Raw genomic sequence first — 19,136 nt, forward strand, 5'->3', positions numbered from 1 at the left:
CCCAACACAGTCATGGAGACTCCTTTTCATGCTGCTGGGTTTAATTGTCTTGTTGGGATAAAGAAATGTTTGCACAGCTAAAGTGGGGCCGGGCTGGACGGGAGCGGTCCCTGATGGCTGCAGAGCAGCTGGCCTGGCTTGGCTCGGCGCGCTGCCTGCCCGCCCGCGGCTGGGCTCGCTCCCGCTCCGGCTCTCGCTCTCCGGGTCCTCGCTGCACGCCGTGCCGTGCCGCTCTGGTCGGCGGCTGCCTCCTCGCACGGCCAGAATGCCTAATCACCATGGTGAGAAAACGGACACCGCGGCCGCCCTCCCTCCTCGCCCGCGCCCTCCCTCCCGTCAATTGTCATGCAGAAGTGATCAGGCTGCCTTTCCTCGCGACCGCCAGCCAGCCCCTCGCGCTCCCGGCAAGAGGGTGGCTGGTCATTGATCGTTTGGGGGAGGGGGCGCGGAGGGGCGCGACGCCGGGCCAGGGGCGCAAGGACCACGGCGTGGGCCCCTTGGCTCCTGGAAAAGGACCCCCCAGCCTCCGCCACTGAGATGGCTTTCACGTGGTTCCAGACATGTTGGTGACTTCGCTGTCCCGCGGCCGGACTTGGAGGCTGCGGGAGAACTCCCGGCGCGGCCCCAGGCGGGCCCCGCGCCTCCGCCTCCGCCGCCCGCGGTCCCAGCCCGAGGGCGGGCCTGGTCCCCCACCCCCGTCCCGCCCCGCCCTCCACGTTCCTCGCCCCCGGGTCACACTCGGAACCGAGCTCCTGGTTGGTTTCCTGTCCTCGGAGCCACAAAGACAGTGGAGCCGAGAGGGCAGTGGGCCGAGAGGAGGGTGACCCTGGAGGGGGCACGCCCACGCGGATGTCGGGGTGCTGCGGCACCGGCGGGAGGTGCAGGTGGGCGGGTGGTATAGTGAGGGCGAGGGGGTGACCCCTCTGCAGGGAGGGGACGTGGGGGTGCAGGAGTGGGAGGAGGAATCGGGGAGGGCTCAGGGCGCGCGGAGGAGGGAGGATGGACGTGCACTCGCGCATCTGGAGCGAGCTGTTCCCTCGGCGCCGCAGATTGGGAACGTTTTCCGCGTCTTGCAATTCAAATCTGTAAAGCGTTCCGGGAACGTTTCCCAAGCCCGCGGCTTCGGGAACGCGAGGATGGCCGGTCTTCGGGGCGAGGCGAGTCGCGGGCGCCGAGGACCGTCAGAGGCTCGCAGCCGGCGCGGCGGGGCTCGGTGAATCGGGGCAGTTTCTGGAACTCTTCCCACGGGGATTCCCGGGGCTGCCTTCCGGCCAGCCGCCCAGGTTGATTATTTGGTGGCCTTTTTTTTTGTTTGTTTGAAAACAAAAAACACACATTGTATCCAAATAACAAAAGTTGCTCTCCCTCCCCACCCCCTTTCCTCATTAGGCAAGGAAAAGGAAACTGAAAAATAGAATTATATTTTATATTGGTTTTTCTTACTTTTAACCCTTTTTAACTACTCCCACCTGGTTAATAAATATTAGCACACGTTGAAATGTATTCTTTGTAAATACTCAGGATTTGGAGTGACAATACACTTAATAGTTATATTTTTATAATTTTTTTTCATATTTTTATATTTTAACTATTATTAACCACATCTGTTGGAATGTACTTTTTACAAATGTGTGGGATTTTAAAGTGATGATACTTTTTTGGGTAAAATCCACATGATTTTAACACCAAAATAACAATAATTTTTGGATTTTAATATTCTCTTCCAACAGTTTAACAGCATTTCTCTATGCTATTTTACCCTCTTAAAAAGAGATGAACTACACACTTAAGAATAACTTATTGCTATATATCAGCTAAACTGCCTTAAAATTTTTTAATACCATTTAAATTGTGACATTTGTGGTTGAATAGAGTGGCTCAAAGTGTATGCTACAGGGTGGGAATTTGTGAATATCTCTATCTTTGGGGCAAGGGGGAGAATTTTCTACAAAAGAACTTTCACCTACTTTCTCTCTTATGCCTTTTCAAGGGAAAGATCCTAAATTGAGACTATGGGGTTAGGCCTGGAGGAATGATAGGCTGTGATATGAATCAGTAAACCTGGTAGATGCTAAGTAAACAGCAATAATTTATTCCCTTCCAGCCTTACCCAGTAGGTCAGATATTTCTATTATCTTAATCACATTTTAGTTTTAGTATTACAATTTTTTTTTTGCATTTATGCCGATCACAATGAAGGTTTCAGTAAGTGTTAGTTTAGTGTTGAATAAATTGATGGTGATGACTATAATCTCATTTTTACTTTAAGTTTTTATCAATTTGTCACTCTTCAGCATTGTACTGGATAGTATCTATAAGACTGCTCTCCCGAAGATATAGAGGTTTATGGAAAGAAAGGAAGAATTTATTTATGCCTTGAGGTTTGATAATGACAAAGGTAGGTAGAGAGATTTACAAGACATAAGTGAAATTTCCTTTCTCAAATATAGACTTATTTTGTTAATTATGTTGGCTACTAAAACAATCATAACTTTAAAAATAATCTAAAACTGTCTTTTCTTTCCTAACACTCTAGAAACCTAAAATTGGAGTATTTTCTCTTCCCAAATGTTTTCCCACAGCAATTACATCCCCTTCCATGGAGTCCACAAATACAGATCTGCTTTTGGTGTGTATTTTTTTGGGGGGGCGGGGGGGAGTTCCTACCTACATCCTGGTTGAAGCTAGAAATATACAAGTGATATGAGGGCTTTGTAGATACATATAACCATTTGGCAATTCAGACATTTGACCATCCATTTTCTCAGTAGAATGTATTCTGACTGAAGATGACCTAGAGCAGTGGTTCTCAACCTTCTGGTCCTTTAAATACAGTTCCTCATGCTGTGACCCAACCATAAAATTATTTTCGTTGCTACTTCATAACTGTAATGTTGCTACTGTTATGAATCGTAATGTAAATATCTGATATGCAGGATGGTCTTAGGCGACCCCTGTGAAAGGGTCGTTCGACCCCCAAAGGGGTCGTGACCCACAGGTTGAGAACCGCTGGCCTAGAGGAAATGAAAGTTATGCTTTTAGGGGAGTGCACCCTGTTCAGCAGACACAAGCTTTAGGAAAGTCTAGAGCTCTGTGTGTGAAGAAGGAACCCTTTGGTACAGTCTCATGAGAAATCAAGCCCAGTAAGCCTGAGTGTGACTCACCAGACGAGGGTTGTCTTTTTCCACTGAAATTCATCTGCAGGCCGAGATGTATGGCTTTGCATCTATCTTAGAACAGCGGGCAGTCAGGAAGATGCAGGGAGGGGGAAAAGGCCAGCCTGGAGAGACCTTTGCTTTATCTTCAGGTGTGTGATTCCCATTTAGGTGCCAGCTAATCCTGTACGGTGCTCATTTGACTTTCCTTTTGGGGGTTTGACTTTAACCAGGTCGGAGTGGTCTAGCATACTAAATGCCTGTTAGAAGAAAAAATGCTGTATTTGCCCCCTTTGAGCCACAACTTGAAGGTGTTTCAGATCAAAGGTGGGGAGACAATATAACATAATTATGAGTTCAGCCGCTGGAATAAAATCCTGACCCTTTAGCTTACTTTCTCCGTGACCCTGGGCAGATCACCTAACCTCTCTGGGCCGCAGTATTCTCACCTGTAAAGTGGGAACTAGACAGCCTTAAAGGGTTGTTGTGAAGGACTGAATGAGAATAAGTACACAGGTAATGCTTAGAGCAGTTTCTCACACATACTAATACATAATGACTATTATTATTTCAAGGACAATCTGGTGGTATAATCTTCATTGTTAAAAGCACCGATGCGGCCCTACACAGGGTCCTTAACAACTAGCATGCATGTAGGATCCTTTCGCACACTCGCGCCTCATGGCAAAGCGGGAGGGAGAAGGCTCAGAACCCTTTTCTGTGATAACCAGCTGCTTTTCCTCCTTTCATTGTTATCCATTCACCAGGATTAGCCCTGGTGTCCCTCTGACCTGCTTCTCTCTTCATTTTGTTTAGAAGGAAGGGTAATATTAGAGTTAAAAAACCCCAATCTCTGAGTCAGGAAGGGACTTGACTAAGGTTAGATATCTATGCAGTGACTCAGGTTAGAAAATCTGAATCTCGTCATATTTTCTTATTCTGAATTTTGTATTACCAGATATTATTTGAAATAAATGGGCCATTAGAATTTGTGTGTGATAGAGATTTGGACGACATATAATCAGATTTGCTATAATGGTATTTGACTAGTATTAGAATTCAAAGTCCCAGAGTTTCAAGTATGTCCTTAGATTTTAAGTTATACAGGCACTTTTACCCTCTTGCCTATGTGAGAGAAATCTGTGAACCTTCCCCCATCTGTGTGTGTCACAGTCCCACAGCATGATGGATTGTCTCTGCTTGGGGGAGGCTTAGGATGGGGCTTGAAGGGGCCTTGTAGGTCAGGAGAGAAATACAGCAGCAGGACTGAGCTGGGGTGGGGGTGTGGGGAGGGATTAGCAGGGGAAGGGGAGGGCAGGGTTGGGCGGGGATGGGCCTCTTCCATAGTGTCTGTGTGCATTCTCTTAGGAGTAAAAGAGGGCTGTCCATTACCCTGAGCACACAAATAAACTCAGTGTTTTTCTCTTTGTAGAGAGAGAGAGCCCTATGGGGCTTAGGAATACGAAAAATATGACTCTGCATGCCAGTGGGAGAGGATAGGAGAGAGAAAAACTGCCCCTCTGCCTTAGATTTGAGTCTTAGGACCTTAGATTTGATTCTGTTATTTAAATATAGTAGCTCATATTTGAAAAGTCTCTGTTCACATGTTTGTGTAGCTGAAATAGCCATTGGAAGCCAGTTGTTCAATACCTCAATCCCTATCAGTTCCTTTATGATGTCCTTTAAAAGAAGAGGTTCAGGTCAGTGCTGGGGACAAAGTGTCTCTAGATCATAGAGCACCCACTTCTCTTCTCTCCCTATCCTCAGTCCTGGCCACATATAGACACAAAGGTGTATGGGAGGTAGGAAGGGAAATGCTGTTTTCATGTTTAGTTTTTAAAGAAGAGGGGAAAGTCTGGGATGTAGGCCCAAATGCCAAATCATAGTTCTGAAGGAATTCTAGAGAAGGAAAGAGTTGGGTCTAAACGATAGAGGTAAGGCTAAGTAATCAGCAGGATTGCAGTTCGGGCCTAGGCTTCGGCTTCCTTCCTGAGCCGTAAAATTTTTTTTTTAAAAATCCTTAGAACAACAAAAGTCTGGACGCATGGGCTTCCTTCCTGACAGGCCAACCTGGTGGGGCTTCATTCAGACTGAGCAGCAGTCAAGGCTGATTTATGGTAGGAGATCCCAGACAGACGGGTGGGCTTAACCCTTTCCTAACCACAGAGCTAGCGCACTGCAAACGCTGTCCACTTCTCCAGCCTCCCATCATGATGTCTGCAGCTCTTTGTCACTTGTTCTCCACTGAAGGAGAGTGCTTGCTGCTGAAGCACCTAATGTCTCTTCAATGAGTCGATGAGAACTTGAGCGACTTGTAAGAGATCTTACCATCAAGTCTGTGACAGAGCTGGCATTGTGCCTTATGGCTGGAATAACTCTCCGCCTCTTGGTGACATTATATTGACTTTGGAGCATTGTGTCCATCTTTGATCATAGGCAGTGCCCCCTGGAATCTGTATTGAGGTGGTCCTGTGAGCCTCAGTTCTACCTCTATATAATACTGGTATTGCAGAAGGCATATGTTAGGTGTTTATTGGTGGCATTGTGGATAAAATTGTGGCAGAGTACATGAGGCATGATTAAGTTTCCATACTCTCTCGGTAGAGAGTATGATGCAGTCATTAATACATTTATCCATTTATCCAGTATTTACTGACTACCTGCATTGTTTTAGACATCATGTTAGGTGCTGGAGATATGATGATAAGCAAGACAGATTGTAGTCCCCTGCCTTCCTGGAGTTTAATATTTAGTAAGCAACTGCAGGATATTGTGAAAGGTACTATAATAGGGGAAGTATAAAATGCCATGGGGTTAAGAGCAGGAGCACCTAATCTTGCCTAGGAGTCAGGGATAGCTTTGAGTTGATATCTGAAATCAAGAAGGAGTTGCTTACTCAAAGGGGCTAGGGATGGCCGTTTGGTTTTCTGGACAAAGTACGGCATCTAAGAATGAAAGAAAGAACTTCAGAGCATCCAAGAATTGCTCACACGATAAATAATAGAATTTCTCTCCACCAAGACCTGAGGCCTGACCTCAGATCTCTATAGTACTTCATCCTATATCCAGGCATTCTTGAGAAAGTCCATTTGATGCTTATGTGTTTAGAGGCCCAGTATCATATAGGATCTTACTTTTAAAGTAACTTTCTTTTTGCTGCAAAAAGCTTTATTGTTTCCATTTGGTCCAATGCATGGGAGAGGGCTTCAGGTGGTGAAAAGAATGGCTAGTAGTTTTGAGGGGAGGCTCAGGCAAAAGCCAGACACCAGAGAAACGCAGAGGGGCCCCTCAAAGGCTTCTGGGCTCCAAAGGCTCTTGTCATGCTTGAGGGAGAGCCTCTCGAAGAGATACGTACTTGCCCAGCTCAGCCTGGGGCCAGCCTGCGGATGTTAGTCAGGTGTTGCCCATCTTCTTGATAAGTTTCACCTCCTCACCCTGGAAGTGGTTATCCAGGAGGTCACAGAGCTGGGGGTCTGCGCGGGTAGAACCCAGGACTTGTAGCTCCAAATGGGCCTGGTTCAAGTTCTCTCAAGGCCATGGTGGCTTCCATAGCATCCTGAGTTTTGCCGCATTCGTCTTGGGAAGGCTTCAGCATGTCCTGGAAGAGAATGCTGCCATCGCACTGGTTTTGCATCTTTAAGAGACACTTGGAGCCCTCTCGCTTCTTCTCTGACAACTCCCTGAAGAAGTGGCCCATGCCCTCCAGAGCCACATCGGCATTGCAATCGAAATAGGAAGCCCAGGGACAGGTAGGTGTAGGAGGCCCACAGATGCAGGTTGGCCAGGCAGTTGACGGCAGCCTCCACCTGGGTGGAATTGTTCTGATGAATTTGGGAGCTCATGGTTGTTGGGCAATAGGGAGTTAAGGTAGAAAAACAAACAAACTTGTGTTGGCTGGTCGTAGAGGTGGTTCCGAAGGTAGTGACTGGAAAAGACAGTGGAGGGTGGTTGGAGGCTGAAAGAAGGAGCGTCCCTGGGTCTGTTCCATCCAAATACTGTTCAAGCAAGAGACAGATCCAGGACCACCGAGGGCACTGTAAAGTAACTTTCTATTCCATGCTTCTATGCCTGGATCTCTTTTGTTCATCTGTTTATTTTGTTCATTAGAATCCACATATGAGTGAGATTATGTGATAACTTGTCTTTCTCTGACAGGCTTACTTCACTTAGCATAATACTCTCCAGGTCCCCCCATGCTGTCTTAAAGGGCACAAGATCCTTCTTTTTTACAGTATTCCATGATATAAATGTACCACAGCACTTTTATCCACTCATCTACTGATGGGCACTTGGGCTATTTCCAGATCGTAGCTATTGTAAATAGCACTGCTATGAACATAGGGGTGCATATATTCTTTCTAAGAACAGGCTGACGAATCTTAGAGGGAAGGAGGATGGGAACCAAAGAACTTATATGCATAACCTGGGGGCTGAGGTCAATGGAGGAAAAAGGGGACCTCTGTAATACTTGCAATAATAAAGATAAAATTTAAAAAAAAAAAAGGCAACTTTCTAAAAATAAATCACTATGAAATACTTTCTGATGACATAGGATATCTTATGAGCACCCAGACCATGCTTGGTGTGAAGAAGACACACAGGAAATGTTTGTTGACCTGAAGGAAAGTCATTACCATGTGGATGTTTAGTGAGGTAGATCAAGGGCCCTAGTCTCTTTACTAAAGTTCACGCTCAGCTCTATACTTTGCCTTGCACAGAGACCTGATAGGTCTCCAGACCTAGAGTCCTCCCTTAGCCGTTAAACTAAGCCACATAGCACCAGGGATTCTTGGCACGATTTCTTGGCAAAGTTTCCGATGGGAGGTGCATTGCTCAGGCTTGGCTTTCACGAGGGAGGGTAGGCGTGCAGTGCCAAAACTACTGAAGAAGGAAAAAAAAAGAGACGCACACTGTTGTTGCAGCCCGGCACACGTAGGCATACTGAAAACACTTCCTTCCGGCCATTGCCTCCGTGCTCTGCCATTCCTCTTGTGGTTTTCCTTCCCCGGCCTCTTTATCGTCACCATCTCTCCATCCACAGCATTTCCTGAGCTCCCGTGTGTACAGAGCCGTGCTCCGTGCTGTTGCAGGGGCATCAGAGAAGTAGGAGGTGAGACTTCCTCTTCTTGAGGGCCTTATGGTTAAGGTGAGTACTTAAGATATATATATATATGAAAAAGAAATGTTAATATATTTTAAAAACCCAGACAACCAGGGCTCTAGGATTTCAGGAGAAGGAGTAGTCCCCCAAGGCTGGGTTCTTAGAATGTGACCTAAGGACCATCTGCTTCCGGATCACTTGTGGTTAGTGGTGGAGGAGGGTCAGGGTGGAGAATGCTATTTATAATTTAGATTCTCAGGGCCCACACCAGATCTCAGGGAATGTGGCCTGGAAAACTGTAGGTGTAGTAAGCAGGGGATTCTTATGCTCCTTAAAGTTTATGAATTACTCACCGTGGGTGGAGTGAGAGTTTCAAAGACAAGCTTCCAGAGAGGAATACGGCCTTAGAGGAAGGGGAGTTAGGACTAGACCAGTGGTCGGTAAACTCATTAGTCAACAGAGCCAAATATCAACAGTGCAACGATTGAAATTTCTTTTGAGAGCCAAATTTTTTAAACTTAACTATATAGGTAGGTACATTGTTATTAACTTAATTAGGGTACTCCTAAGCTGGCCTTTGCTAAAAACGTCCTCAATCTGATTGAGGTACATTCACTGAGGTCGACCCCTTCCAACTCTCCCATCCACACTCGTCTTGTATACTTGGCACCTAAAAAAAGTTTCATTTTATAATAATAAAGCCACCAACACAAAATAATTACAATTCTTAAATTGATGACAAAAATACCTGTAGGATTTGCAGCTGGTTGGAAAAATACAGGTAATTTTATGCTTTGAGTACTTTTGTCACCCGAGCGCAATTTGCGGATGCGACTAGCACTAACCACTGCACATGAGACTGCTGACTGACTGGCTCACTCAACTTGTGCATGCATCACGCCACCCCCCCCACCCCCCCACCCCGTGCTGCGTATCCCGCGGCCCGCCTGCGCCGCGTCTCCTGTCGCCCAACTGACCGACACCCCCAACTTCCAAACCACTTCTTCAAAATAGACTCGCCCAGGCCAAAAACCGACTTCTGCGCATGGGCCACGAAGTTTCCATCGCACTGTACGTGCGCGCCCGCACGTGGTATTTTGTGGAAGAGCCACACTGAAGGGGCCAAAGAGCCGCATGTGGCTTGCGAGCCGCAGTTTGCCGACCACTGGACTAGACAATTAGAGAGGAAAAGTCTGGGATTCCACCGAGGAGCCCAGGAATGATCGAATAAAAGACACAGGGTCTGCTCATGACAGAGCCTTTCTTCTCCAGCCTCCCTGCGGCAGCTGGATCTGTCCAGCTGCCTCTAGTTCCCCCCTCTGCCTTTGCTCCTCCTCGGGTTCTTTCCATTTTCCTCCCTGATTGCTGATCAGCCGGTTGTCTATGCTCAGACAGCCCCTTTCTTGGTGCAATATTGTAATTATGAGACAGCCCAGCGGAGGGGTTCACAGTGCTTAGCCAGATGTGAGGGAGGCCAGTCATGCTTTGGTGCTCCTTGGGGCTCCAGCCAGCTTGTCTTCTCACTGCTGTTATACTGCCCAGAAGGGGCTGGAGAGGGTTTTTGCCAGCTTATTCTCTCCTCTTCCCCAGCCCTTAAGCTTTCTTCTTATGCTAAAATGCTCATTTGTAAAGAAATAAGGGTTGGAGGATTAGAGGAATCGCTCAGTGGCAGAGTTACTCACCAACACCTGCAGATTGTCAATCTAATTGAAACTTTAACCCTTCTGGGGGCAGCTGCCAGAGGGTAGAAGTGAACCTGGTGCTAGGTTCAGGTGACTTCAGCCACCTGTACACTAGTGGATGTTCTCGTCAATCTTGGTAGTGGACTTGGGGGTGGTGTTCTTTTCCCAGCACACTTTCCCCCTTTTAAACACTCATGACATTGTCTTGCATGAATTGCTGAATTGTCCCTCCTCCGTGGGCCCATGTCTGTTTCCTTGTACATACAATAATCTAGTGTTTCTCCTCATGTAGCACCTAGCGCAGAAATACTGGTGGGAATCAGTGAACCCAAACCACTGTTTTCTTGGCTGAGCTGTGCTGGCTCTCCCACTTTGACATAGTCTGAAGGACCACCCAGGGCTGGGCACCTCCGGGCATCTTTACAAGTGGGAAGCGATGACTTGAAATGGAGGCATTGAGTTCAGTGATAGGTCAAGAGCACAGTCAGAAGCTCTGGCATGTCATGTACTAGCTGTGTAACTTCGGGTAAGCTGCTTTGTTCCTCTGAGTCCCAGCAACTCATATCTAACATGGGAGCTAGCGACTAAGCCTTGCTCTACTTACAGGGCTGTTGAATCTGAAAAGATAGCACAGACGTGTTTTGTCATGTAAAAGTAACCATATGAATGCCTCCCACCCCTCTGCACACACACACACCCCACACAAAAACTTCCGTTCCTTCCAAGAACTTCGGTCTAAACAGTAGAATGGTCTTAGGAGACTAAAGTAGTTTATGAAATACCTGAGTGTTCAACCTAGAGGGAGCCCTCTTACATGCTGTTCATCCATGAAGTGGGCTCCAGAAGAGCCTGCATTCCCTGACACTGGCTGTAGGGTTATTCTCCTCCGTGGTCTGGGACAAAAGTTTTTTGTAGGCTTCTGGTGAATGTAGATTGGCAGGCCACTTCCTATGCAGACCTGTGGCGTCACAGCTGAAATGTTATTTTACCAGATTACCACTCAAAGTAAGTTAGCCTCTGCCTTTTTTCTCAGCAAGGTTCAGGGCACCTTTATTTTTTAGTTTCCAGGGCCAGTGAATCTATTTCTACACGTGTATGGAAATGTTTTGGCTCAGAGGTGTAATGCCTCAGCCTAAAGAATGATTGGCAGAATCCCGATGAAGGTGGCTTTCTGCCCGACACCTTTCTTAGGCTGCGAGAATAGCCATGCTCATGGGCCAGTATGACAAGATGAAGAGGGCCCGGTCAGATTTGGAAGGATTTGGAAGGGCTTGCCCTCAGGAGAGAGCTTTAGAAGTCAGAGCTGAGCCAGGAGGAATGGAAAGAGCAAGCGTTTGAAGAAGGCTTTGCTTGTGTGGTAAACTTCACTGTGTGATTATTTAATAGACCATTAACAAGCAGATTCATTAACAAGATCTTAATTAACAAGTTCCAGGGTTATTCCTCCAACTTCCCAGGGGAACTGTTCTCCTCCTATTTAGTCCCAGAGACTTCCTATCCTTAAACTAACCATACCAGCCGCATTTAAATTCAGTCTTTTTATTGCAAGTGAAATGACTGCAGGCAAAGGCAGGAACATAGCACTACTTCTAATAAGAATAGCTAACACCTTCCGAGCACTTTCTATGTGTCAGGCACTATTCTGAGTGCTTTACAGGTAATTATTTATTTAATCCTCATAAAGTCCCTACGAGATAGGTATTGTTATTATCTCCGTTTTACAGATGAGGAAACCGAGGCACTGAATGTTTAAGCAATGTGCCCATTGCCACGAAAGCAAGAAATAGCAGAGATGTGATTCAGACCCAGGCAATCTGGCTGCAGAGTCAAAGGGAAGGAGGAAAACCCCAGGAGAGGGAGGCCTATGGGGCAGATTCTCAAGGTAATAAGACTAAGACTAATATACTTGTATCTGCTCATTGTGTGCCAGACACTGTTCTCAGCACTTCATGTGTGTAGGTTGTGTCCGTCCTAGAAGAAATTGCGAGAGCCTCTTGTAGTGCGGCAGCCCTTAGGCATGATCTGTTTTGGCCCACTCACAAGCCTTCCTCACCTGCACTGTGAGTGCCTTGAGGTGGGTCTGTATCTTATTCATCTCCATTCCCAGTGCCTAATGGATTGCCTACAACTTACTAGTTACGATCTCAACAAGTTTGTCGAACATAGCCCTTGATGGGAGGGGGAGGATGGTTTAGCATCTGCTATCTCCTAATGCCCCATGTGGTACAGTGCCTGTCTGAGACAGTCAGCACTTTACGATGTGGCAGTTCAAGAAGAGCTATGCCTGTGAGACGCGCCAGGTGCCTCTGGTCCTTCTGTGCCTCATTTTCCTCAGGGTCAACTGGGACCAGCATCAGTACCAATCGCTTAGGGTTATAGGATTAAACAAGTTAACATGAAATACAAGTGAAGTCCTAAGAACAGTGCCTGGCACAGTGTGAGCCTTTAATAAATGTGAGCAGTGATCACTGTTATTAGGGCTTAGGCACAGATTTGAAGTCTCCTGAACCAGGGTCTGACCCCCTGCCTCTACCCTCGATAACATTACAGGGACAACAGCTCTAGGGGGTCCTGGTCGCTGAGGGGGTTTGTGCAGTGTGTGACAGGTCTTCCTATAGCCCCTCACACGCCCCCCCCCCAAATTTTACCAATTGATGTTAAAAAGATGGTACGTACAATGTTGTCTGTTCTTGGCTTCAGTTAAATGGGAGCTAGAGCAAAAATGACTAGAGCTCACCTGATGATCCCCCTTTTTAACTACCCTAAAAGAAAGAGGGTGGAAATAACCAGAATTCTACACTGACCTCTTAACAGTGAGCCATCTGTTACGGACAGTGAGCCATCAGGACGTTATTTTAGCATGAAGGGCTTGCTTTGTCCTATTCTTTGCCTTGTCCTTGCCAGCTACTGAGATAGCAAGCCTGTGGGCCATTTACTTTGCCAGCTTTATTAGGGCGAGGATAAGGAAGTAGCAGAATGTTTAGAATCATTGGGACATTTGAATAGGGAGAAACTATTGCGGGTTGCTTTATTTTGCATGTTTTCTAATTACTTACATAAAGAGTGTGTTTTCCCTTTATCCTAAGGGAGAAAAGATTACTTTTTCCTATCCAGATTCTTGTACATTCTACAGATACCCTTCTTTTCCATCTCAACTTGAAGACCTACTAGAGCAGCTGTTTTCACAGCTGGCTACTTTTGCTCCCACTCCAGTGTCCACCCCCTGCTGCATCATCTAGTTAAAGATAGATGCTCATAAACCCCCAAACTGGCCTCCCTCTTCCCAATTTAGCATCCTTGTATTTTTTCTAAGTAGCTTGGCCATAATATCACTTTCTTTAGCAGCATTCTAACTTCTAAGAAGCTTAATAGGCAAGGAGATTGTGGGGTCTTTGACTTTCTCTGAGCCTCAGCCCTAAGTGGTTTATTCTATTAAGCTGATTCTTGGTGGTGGATAGAGCTTTGCTGGATAAGAAGTTGGGGGCAGGGGTGGGGGCGTTTCATGTAGAGGAATAGGATACTTTCACTCCCTCTGCCACTCTGCCCCACCCTCCAACCCATTCCTGCCCTGTGATTCTGTTTTTAGAGCTCTGGAATGAAGGGAGTGGTGATGGAGCTAAAGTAAAGAACTTTCCTTAGAGGGCTTAAGAAGTTGACTTTTTTCCTAAGCTGTGATTTTCCTCCTCACCTCTACTCTTCCTCCCCATTTCTTGCTGCTTTTCAATCAGCCATTTTTGGATTTTTCCTTTTTTTTTCTTCCACCCCTTCTTGATTCAAAGGTAGGAAATCCAGGTGTGGAATGTAAAATGTAAAATAACTGATTCAGTTCTAACACAGGAAATAAAACAGATTTCAATAATGCAGATTTTTCCTCAATTTTTCCCCCTCAGAGTTACACCAAGGTGAATTGATTTTTTTCTGATATTTTGACCCAGATTAAAAATTTTCAGGTTTCCCTATTAACATTCCTTCTTGGCTCGGGAGGGCCAGAGGTTGGGAGAGCAGGGGAAGAGGATTGTTTTTGAATCATGTTGAGCCGCAGAGAAACTATAAGGGAGATTTGTGAGCAGGAAAAATGAGGTGGTTGAAGAAGTGAGGGAAAGGAATCAGGAGTATAGTGTAGAAAAAAAGTATAGGACAGTCTTCACAGAGGAGGCAGGAAGAAAACCAAAGGGACTAGAAAGCATAGGAAGAAAAGAGCCCTGGTTGGGTGGCTCAGGTGGTTGGAGCCTCGTCCTGTCCACCAAAAAGTTTCGGATTCAATTCATATATCTAGGTTGTAGGTTCAATCCCCAGTCTGGTTCTTATAGGAGGCAACAGATCTCTCCCTCCATAAAACATATATTCAGGTGAGGATTTTAAAAAAAGGAACCCTGCCTGGTGTTCTCAGTGGTTAGAGCATGGGCCCTCTTATCTAAGGGTTGAGGGTTCAATTTCTGGTCAAGGGCATATACCGGGGGTTGCAAATTCCGTCCCCGGCCCCAGTTGGGACACATGAGGGATGCAACCAATCAATGTGTCTCTCTCACATCTCTTTCTCTCTCTAGCTTGCCCTTCCTCCCTCCTTTCTACTCTGTTAAAAAATTCAATGGAAAAAAATATTCTTGGGTGAAGATTAACAAAACAAAACAAAAATGAAGGAAAGAAAACAAAGATGGAGGCAGGAAGATGACAGAAAATTTGAAGCATTTTAAGGAATTATGAATAATTTGATAACATATTAATTGTTGATAAAGGTGTGGAGAAACGGGGCCTGTACACATAGTTGGTAGGAGTATAAAGTGGTATAGTCTCTTTGGAGGGCAATTTGTCAATATCTATCCATGAAAATTTTAAATTCAAATATCCTTTGATAGGATGCAGCTATAGGAACTTATCCTATATATATTTGGTCAAGGACATAAAGATGTTTGTACTTGATAGTATTGTTTGTATAATAACTTAAAAAACACAGAAGCAATGCAGTGTGCATTGATAGATAATTGGAAAAATAAATTATGATACATATAAAATAGAGTACTAACCAATAGTTTTTAAAAATGAGTTAGGGCCATATCACTAAGTGGTTCCATTTCTTCTAATTGATCAGGTCGAATAAGATGTATAATCACAGTTGCTAGAAAAATGTCTGAGTTTTGTTGATTACAAATTAATTTTCTGAATTAATTTGTAAAAAGGTTGACTGATGGTTATTTCAGATTTACCCTCTAAGAGGTACAGACTGGCCCTGGTCTGAGAGCTATATAGTGAAAGGAGTTTAAAAATGAACAGAGACTTAAAGGTACTCAAGCGCTTGCTGTTTTCTCCAAGAGAGCAGATAGGGCGCAGAGAGCATATGTGAGGGGTCAGTGGAATCCCGTTTTACCAGCTCAGTTTATAGCTGTTCCTGTGAGATATTTCTCTTCAAGTTAGCACTACAGCCAAGTAGGAACAGGCCAGACACGTCATCCCTGGCCATCTCCTAAATCAGGTCTCTTCCCTCCCTGTGTACTCTCAGAGCTCTTGGTGGCCATTTGTTGAGATCTTTGTAAGATTAGGGTCTAGAGGACACCATTGGCTCAGTATGATTTATGCCCATTTGTCTATCTGCCTCTGGTAGTAATAAGTAGTTAAGACCAAGTGTCAGTTAGGTAATCCTTGCATGAATTTACATGCCAGCCAGAGAAAGGCAGACTTGGTTTTACCCCCCATATAGTAGAGGGAGGTCTCTGGGCCCTGCTTTCAGTTGGCCCTGCACCCAATTCAGAGGAGGGTCCTCTCTAGTATGGGATTTCCCTCCTGTGACTTCTGGGACGTTATATTCCCATTGTTCTGCTCCTACTCTTCCACCTGTTTTTGTTCCCATCACACCCTGTGTTTCCCCATATTGCAGAACCTACAACACACACACACACACACATATATATATATATATATATATATATATATATATATATATATATTTTAGAGGTCTTAAGCTTTCTTTTATTTTCTTTTATTTTTTTATTGATTTCAGAGAGGAAGGGAGAGGGATGGAGAGATAGAAACATCAATGATGAGAGAAAATCACTGATGAGCTGCCTCCTGTACACCCCTCACCGGGACCCAGCCCACAACCTGGGCATGTGCCCTTGACTGGAATCGAACCTGCGACCTTTCAGTCTGTAGGCTGATGCTCTATCCACTGAGCCAAGCCAGCTAGAGCACTTACAATTCTTTGTATTGTGATAGAGAATAAAGTATGACTTGGTGAGGGGAGCGGGAGCTATGTCAGCCTGTAGAGGAATTTTAAAACAATCAACTAAAAGTGGATCTGCTTTTTAATACCATCATGTGCTGGTAATTTTAAACAATGTCAGTTATAAAATATTTCTCCCCAAATATATCTTTTGTTGGTCTAAGTTCTAAAAAATTGCTGTGGTTACTTTTGAGTTTTAATAATACATATGTAAGTTTCAAATTAGCACATTTTTTATTCTTTAACAAACATGGTATTCTATAAAGAAGAATTGGGAGAACTTCCAGTTATACTGTGGGCTCTGACATCTGCAGACTCCGTTTGCTTCAAGAATAAGTGCCAAATAGTTCAGAAGCAGTTGAGCTCACTTAGGGCATAGTTGCTGTCTCCAACTCCTGTAAAACTGCACATTTCTGCATGTAAATGGTAGATTCAGAATGCACAATAATTGTAAAGAGGAAGAAACATAAATTGAGTTATTTCAATTCAGCCATTCTTTGTGACCACTGGAGTTCTTATTTATGTTTAAATTTTGAAACACTGAAACAAACTGAACTGCGGGGTGTGACATTTTTGTTTGATATGTACAATTTTAGTTCATCTAGTAGTTTGCTAAATTAGAATCTCTTTAAAAAGAAAACATGCTTTTAAAATTGTTAATTGCTTGTGTTAAAGCTAAAGAATTAATCAAGAAAATAATTATTATGACTAATTGATAACATGATTATTTATTTGTCATAAAAATTGATCCACTCTGTCGGCTATGCCCAGTACGCCCCTGAAGGTGGTGTTTGAATTGAATTATGAATGATGAGCAGGTGGAAACCACACAAGAAGGGCGTCTTGGTGCATTGGGGCTGCAGAGAGATCTGAGGACTGAGATGGAACGGACTTAGGGAGTGTGGCAGTGGGTGCCCTGGAAAGGGGCCGGACAGTCACCGAGTTTGGATAGTATTCTAGGTGCGACAGGAAGCCGTAGAATGTTTTAAACAGGAATTCGTACCATGTTGTGATTTACCATTTAAAAAGATTACTCAGGCTACTATGTGACTAACAGGTTGAAGGAAGGGTAAGTGTTAGTAAAAGAAGACTATTGTAGAAAGGCCACTGCAGGGGCCATAGTGAGAGAAGGGGAAGGAATAGTGTCTTAGACTTTTTGAAATATCTGTAATGCCTTTCCCATAGTGGGCACTCAATAAATATGAAATGAATAAGTGTATAAAACACTAAATGCCTAAAACAAAAACCCACACACAAAAATTCAAAACTGCAACAGAGCAGGTGCTGAACAACATGATGCTGAGCCAAGAACACTGACTATGGAGTTCAACAGGTTGGGCTTTCGTTGAAGTTCTCGTACCCAGTAACTGTGCTGCTTTGAGGCATGTAATTTAAGCTCCTTGAACCCCAGTTTCCTTGTCTGCAAAATGGAAATGAACTGACTCGCCTTTTTGTTTTATTGAACAAATTAAGTGAGAGAATGTATTTGTAGCGTGGTGCCTGGTCCACAGTAGCTGCTCAATAAATGGAGACTCTTTTGGTTAGCAGAACATGAGACAGTGGTCAGTAAAGCTTTGAGGTGGTGACAGCCATGGGGAGCAGGGAACCCGGTGTTCCTGGGCTATCAGGAACACTTTGGACTGGAGATTCTGTCTCCTGAATCTAAACTTTTGTTGACCTTTGAGTAACTGGATTTTTGAATCTAAAGAGGAAAAAGTAGAAGAGAGTTTTGGGAAGAGAAAGTTCGGGTTCGAGTATTCTCTCTCAGCTCAGTTCTTCCCCCTGATTTTAGGACGAGTCAGGCCTCGTGTTCCTTCATTCCCAGTTTGAACAGTGAAGACCTTAGGTGTGTGCTTCCTTCACACACTCCTCGAAGCAAGTGTTTAGTTTTCTCTGCCAAAGCTCCCTGGAGCATAGGGAGTACTAGTCTTGTACCTAGTTAAATGCCTCGATTAAGGATGCAATCATTGCTGCTTGGCTCTGTAAATCATTTGACCCTCACCGAGAGCAGTGCAGCCCTCTGTGACCCAGCATTGACCATTCTGAATCCGTGAGTGTGGCGCTAGAGACAACTTTTATGCTTCGTGTGGAAGATAGCTACTTCTTGGGGGGGGGAGGGGCGGGGGGATAGGTTTTTAAGGTTTTCTTGCCAAGATATGTGTGTGTGAGAGAGTGGAAGAGTGCACGAATAAAAAGAAAGAGGGAAAATGGCCCCACAGTGTACAGAAACTGTTAGCACAAAGGCGCAGGGAGGGACTTGCAGGGGGAAGACAAGGAAGTGATTTTGCCCAGTTTAAATCCCACTTGAACTGTGTGGTTTCTGAGTCCTGAACCTTTTGAGGTTCAAGTTGAGTGCACTCTTGACAAAACGTGATTTTCTGGTTCACATCAAAAAGGCTTTTAAAAACTTCGAAGTCTTTTCCATGGGACATCAAACAGTCCTCAACAAAGCGGGGTGCTGATGAGATGCGTGCAAATGAACAGATTAAATTCTCCTGTGAGGATTAGGTTCTCCTTAAGAAGCATGTGAAGTTGGGAACACGGGAGACACGGCCATGCCCAAACATACGCACACACGGGAGGCAGGGTGCCCTTGTGCCTGTTTACCCTCTTCCCTCCCGGCCGGAGGTTGACCTTATTTGTTATAAGGTTCACACAGGAGTGCCCAGGGAATTAGAAAGTGAAAACAAACTCTTCTGTATTCTCTGTCTTGCCTAAGGCAACACTTACGTTCCCCAATAAAAGGTGTAAATTAACTTAGAAAAGATAGGTCATTCCTTTGAAAAATCGTCAGTTGTCTTGGTGGCTGAGAGCAGAATTTTGCTTATTGAACCAGCCTCAATCTTGAGAGAAAGAAGAACTTAAACGTCTGTTACCTTATGGTAAATAGACCAGCAGACTTTGATTTTGGTGTAGCAAACCAACCAGTGCAGTAGAATTTCTGTTACCGAGAGCAGCTAACGCTGAAGTCGACTGCGTAG

The 19,136-nt window shown here is 44.9% G+C and overlaps 1 protein-coding gene and 1 pseudogene across 2 annotated transcripts in view; one reads left to right on the forward strand and one right to left on the reverse strand.

Moving 5' to 3' along the window:
- Positions 1–19,136, forward strand: part of RNF220 (ring finger protein 220) — a 232,980-nt gene that overhangs the window by 11,915 nt on the left and 201,929 nt on the right. The window lies entirely within an intron of this gene.
- LOC308516938 (ferritin light chain-like) lies at positions 6,549–6,997 on the reverse strand (annotated as a pseudogene). The gene has a single exon. The product of its transcript is annotated as a ferritin light chain-like (transcript).

Source organism: Myotis nattereri, assembly GCF_964212035.1.
Source record: "Myotis nattereri genome assembly, chromosome: 3".
NCBI lineage: Eukaryota > Metazoa > Chordata > Mammalia > Chiroptera > Vespertilionidae > Myotis > Myotis nattereri.